Genomic DNA, 5,391 nt, shown 5'->3' with positions numbered 1-5,391 from the left:
GTGTGAGCCCACTGTGCACACACTGGGGTAAAAGCCATCCTCCTCCAGAGCAGAATTTGCGATGATTTATGTAAAATAAAAGTTCATACGGACGACTTGCTCATTGCCCCGAATTGCAGCAGTTTATCTGGGTTGTATGTTCCAAAGTTTCTGCAAAAAAAATCTAGTCCTAGGAAAAAAAGATGTATGTCAGATATATAAGTATCACCAAAGGACGAGGCTTCACAGATTTAGCACAGGTTTACTCAGGTATTTAACGATTCAATCAGAAAAGATTAAGGTAAACATGCCCATATTTCCCTTTATACAGCAGCTCCATCTAGAGATGAGGGCACCAGCTACAGAGGGAGGTTTCTGCAGCCATGTGGCTCAGTTAAAAAAAAAAAAGAGAGCGGCTGCAAAAGAATGTGGGAAGAAGCGGGGCAGGTTTTAGCAGCGTAATGTTTCACTGATAACAGGCTCAGATTTACTGCTGAATAAGAGCTTCTGTAGGATACAGAGGATGGGCCCCAAACTTTTTTCTAGGTCTCCCAAAAAACGTGATCTATGTTCTCTTTAAGCCAATTAATCAGGCGCCTTGCCACCCTGTTCCCTCTGGTGAGGAGAGCAGCAATAGGAGAGGAGCCTCTCCTCGTGGCGAGGTGCTCGCGGAAGGAGAGTCAAATATTTATAGAGCGGCGCACCAGGATTCATTTCTCTCCTGTGACATTCACCAACTCCTGCTTCAGCGAATAGCATTTTTGGCAGCCATCGCTACATAGATAAATAACTGAGTGTCCAATCAGAGCGCAATTTATTTTAGTTCTTCCAGAAGTCAAATATAAACATTAACTGGCCCACATAAGAGCGCAAATCATGAATCATAGCTAAAGGAGAGAAATTAAAAGTCAAAGTGACCTTTTGTGGAGTCACTGGAGAATAGTGGCCAAGAGGAAGAATGCTGCCGTTTCCTCCAGATACAGTAGGGTGGTCGAGAGCAGAGGCAGTTGCTAGGGGAACTCGTGGAGGTATGTTGTGGTGAAGGCCCAGACAAAGCAACACGTGACAGGCTCACCGTCCCCCTACATCTGTGACATGTCGCCCTCCCTGCAGAGGGAAAGAAGAATGGGACGGAAGAGGAGATGGATTGAAGGAAGTCAAAGGAAGAAATATAAAAAAAACAGAAGGAGAATAGAAAATTGAGACTGGGGTGAACCTGTACCAAGCTATGACGTCAAACAAAGGGAAAGGCTCCGTCCTCAGCGAGGTTACGTAACGCGGCTCCTCCCGACCAGCTCGCCGCTATGTGCACAGCTTCAGACAATGGGGAAACAAAAAGGTTCTGAAGGAACGGCCTCACACAAAAAGCTGCTGTAACAGTAAGGGGTCAAAGTGGCAGAGGACCGAACTCTTGACCTCCCCGGTGACTGAGAGGTGACTCCTGTTAAAACAATACACTTGTAGTGTCCCCTCCCGTCCTCACTGTGTGCGTCTGCTTGGAGACCGTGATACCTGCTGCTCGGCGTCGCCTCCGCCGCGTCCCCTCTTGGCCCAAACGCGCCGTCTCTACTCGAGTGCGTTGCCTCTCGCCGACAAAAGACGTCTTCTTCTCATGCTCCTCGGAGGAGACAGAGGGCTGCATGAGGAGACGGGGGAGCATGAGCTCATCCCTTTAATCCAGGGTGGACAGACAGGGGGACTCTTCAGTGAAGAGGTGGGAAATCCACTGATCGGGGGCTTAAAATGGCTCTGTTTGGCGTTGTCACCTCGGGACGGGACACAAATGCGTCTGTAAATTGAAGAAGACACCAAGAAGACACATGGAGCAAAATGTCAGTTGTCTGAATCAATATTACAATAGTTCAGTAGGTATCAATAAGCAAAAAATCTTAATAATTTGATTTAATCTGTATTAATATTTATATGCATTTATTTGCATGCTTTTGAAGGCACTGTTAAGAAAGTTTCTTCAAGGTTACTACATATTGCAGACATTTGCATATGTGTATGAGCATGTCTGTGTGTGTGTGTGTGTTCGTGTGTGTGTGCGTGCGCGCCTGCGTCATTGTGTCTCCGTGTGTGTTCGTGTAAAGTGGTGAGTGTGCGCCCGCATTCAGCGTCTCCCTGCAGCTAATGAGTGGCAACCCACCTCTCCAGCAGGCCCGGCAGTCCTTGGCTATGAGGCTGGAGCTGGCTGTTTTCTCATGGTAATCACACACTTTGTCCCGGGGTTGATAATCCTGCACCGGCTTTGTCCGCGCCCCGGAGGAGAGCCCCACAAGGTCGACCCCGCTTCACACAGCGCCACAAAGGCCCCAATGCGCCAGCGGCACCCCACTCCAGGCTTGTGCCCCTCGAACGCGCACCCGCACGCACGAACCCGCGTGCTTGCACGCGAATGCGTGCGCACCCGCCGGCGCACACTCATTAGTTCTCCTCAATTTCAACAGCGAGGCCCCGGGGTCAATAAAGCTGTCTGCTCTCGCGCAATTGCGGACGCGCGCATCCCGGCGCACAACGCGCGGCGGTACGTTCGGTGCGTTCACCGGCGTTGCCCGGCCCGGAGCAACCCGGCAAACAGCCCTGCAGGCGAGGAGAGAACGGGACAAACGTGCATGTTTATTGTTTCCCTGGTAACCACTAAAGTCTGTACCCAAAGCACTCAAAATCGCAGCATTCGCATTCCACGCTAGCATCCTCCACTGGCCCCGTTCCACCGTCTATAACCCCCATGTGTGTAAATAGGTCATCGCTGAAGGGCAGCAACGTCGCTCAGGGCATGGCGTGGCGTCAGCGAGGATCGGTTCAGAGCGATATCTGCAGGGGCAGAGTGAGGAGATGAAGGCTAAAGGGGAGGCGAGGGGAAGACAGGCTCCCACAGGTTTCTCTTACACTCCATCTACCCCCGAATCATTAATGAGCAAGCCCGGGAGGAACCGGGCTGCTGGTGCTTAAACAGCCACTTCGCTGGTCTCTCCAAGCATCGGAGCGACCGATCGGCAAGTGGAGACTCGTGGCCCACGTTCACGCCTCGAACAGCGCTGATGCTTTATGCGTGTCGGGATAAGTAAAGAAAAAGTGTGAAGGCGGTGTTTTTTTTATATACGTGAAATATCAGGGATGAGCCCACATCTGAGGTCTGTTTGAAGGAATGAATGTGTCTCACTGGGTCATTAGCAAGAGGCAGTGGAGCACTGTGGACCAGTGTGAAGAGGCAAAGAGAGGGTTTGTAATCCTCTATGGCCAGTGGGACACAGCCAAATATCTGTCTGGGGACACACTAGGACATTTTTGTTCAAACGCAAACAAGTGGGACACACACAAGGCCATGCATACATACATAAAGGCACGTAGACACACACAACACTGGAGAGCCCACTGATTCCAGAGCAGTAATCCTCATTGGGTATTCCGGCTGGGTTCGGCTGTGGACACCAAGTTGACAGACAGAGTTAGGGAGTAAAAGAGGAACGGAGGGAGGGAGGGAGGAACGGGGGAGGAAATAGGACAAAAATCTTCCCCCGTCCCCGCTCCCCCGGTCGTCATTGGATGAAGGCACCGGGGCCTTTTCTCTCCCTTTTTGCTAATTGGCCACCCAGGCGTTGACTCTGGCGTGAGTTCTACCCCAAAACACATGCACGTCCCCCCAGTCTCATGAAACACCCCCTTTGGCTGTTCTCCACTCACCTCTCGCCATGTAAACGATGGATAACCAGCCCCCGATGTAAACGGGGGCTGGTTACCATGGCAAATGGAAGCAACTCCTGGAGGCAAAACATTTTGCCACAGGTGCAAAAACAGTCGGCATTCACGTCGGCTATATTTCTGTCAAAAGCGGCTGCATGTGTTCGCAAATGCTGCGAAAACCTTGGGCTCAACAGCCAAAGGCTTCAGCAAATGCCATTAACAGAAGACATAGATAGGGGTCATTTTAACGGGAGGCTTCTTCTCCTTTTCGATCACCAAAAAAGTTCCTAAGGGCGCAATGAATAAAGGATGATCTTGTTATTTTATTACCTTCTTAACAATGGCAGAATTTGCGCGCATCTTCCAGCTAACGCATTGAGTCTGCGTTAATTTCTTTAAGAAAATAAAAGGGAGCAAGACAAATGGGGGGAGGAAGATGAGAGGAGAAAAAGGTAATTTGATTGTGTGGTGGCTCCATATGGTTCCGTGGCGTTCCAGCTCACCCTGGCTGGCTGCTGGCAGACAGAGGCCTTTCACTGTTTCAAACCGGTGACAAACTTCCCTATCCTCCCTTCAAGCGCTTTCTCCGTCTCTCCCCACCCCACCACCTTCCGAACACCCTACAAACACCCTGAATCTGGTTAGGGGAATAATAGAAGAGGCAAACAATGAAGGGGTAGAAGAAAAAGAAGGGGGGGGGGGGTGTCAAGTGACCCACAGAAAACACTATCAAACAAGACTGGAAGTCTAAGGGTCTGACAATGGAGCGGCCTGCTCTTTTCTGTGCTGCGCCACTGGTGGAGTAAGATAAGGGAATTCCTCAATACAGCAGAAAGGGAAGAAAGGGGGGATCACTGCTTTTGAAAAATTCAGACCTCAAATCCAAACACTCCCCTCACAGATTATATCTTGTGTGTTTTAAACGGTGGCTGAAATAAAGCAGCACTTTGTTGAACAAGTTGGCCTTGTTGGCGCGGCTCTGCGCCGCCTATTGTGAGCGGGAGCTTCATGCAGTCCTGTGCCCGCGACGAGGAGATTAGGAAAAGGCCTTTAAAGTTGTGATGCAGAGATCGGCCTCAATAATTAAAAGGTAGCACAACAGCACTAATGGCTGCAGCTGTTTGAAATGACTGCGCCTCCTGAGCCGGTGAAGTACTGTAGGAAACCTGCGTTTAGCAGTTTAGCCCAAACTCCTTATCAAACCTCCCAGTGCACTTTGTTTGACTTGTGTTGTCGTGTTTGAGAACCGATGCTATGGTAATGCATTCGATCGTCTGATTTGAAAGTCAAATAGTCTGCAGCGCAGCAAAGGCGGCCTCGGGCATGTGAAGGAAACGTCCAAGAGGAGGCCGTTTGATAGAACCTTCAGATTTGCACCGACGCATCGTCGAAGCGCCAGAGGCCACGGCACGAACTTGACTGCGGCTCATCAAACGGGGTGAAGCGCTGCGCTGGGGCGCGACCAGGCCAACTGGCTGTCAACGCGCTGATCAGCCGCGCTGTGCGGAGCCCGGTTTGAGCCACGCGTTCGCGGCACCGTCAGCGGATGAGCTGCTGTCTGTCCTGGCACGTCGTCGCCTGAACTCATCGTGCTCCTGCACCACAGTGAGCGAATGCTGACTTACTCACCAGCAGCTCTGTTCACAGAAGGATTTTTGTTATAATTCATAATAGAAATAGAGCAAGGTTCTTGCAGAGGTTATTTTGTACCCGTCCTTATGTATC

General features: G+C 50.6%; 1 long non-coding RNA gene across 1 annotated transcript; it reads right to left on the bottom strand.

Annotated features, from left to right (window-relative positions):
• Positions 1 to 2,567, bottom strand: LOC129604249 (uncharacterized). Its single transcript, XR_008694974.1, has 4 exons — positions 2,129 to 2,567; positions 1,492 to 1,768; positions 1,202 to 1,293; positions 1 to 1,086 (listed from the first exon to the last, which is right to left on the bottom strand). It is a non-coding gene; the product is annotated as an uncharacterized LOC129604249 (long non-coding RNA).
• Between the last annotated feature and the right edge of the window lie 2,824 nt (positions 2,568 to 5,391).

The sequence above is a fragment of the Betta splendens genome, chromosome 6 (assembly GCF_900634795.4).
Source record: "Betta splendens chromosome 6, fBetSpl5.4, whole genome shotgun sequence".
Classification (NCBI taxonomy): domain Eukaryota; kingdom Metazoa; phylum Chordata; class Actinopteri; order Anabantiformes; family Osphronemidae; genus Betta; species Betta splendens.
The sequence above is the reverse complement of the archived record's forward strand: the minus strand, read 5'-3'. Positions and strand labels throughout refer to the sequence as shown.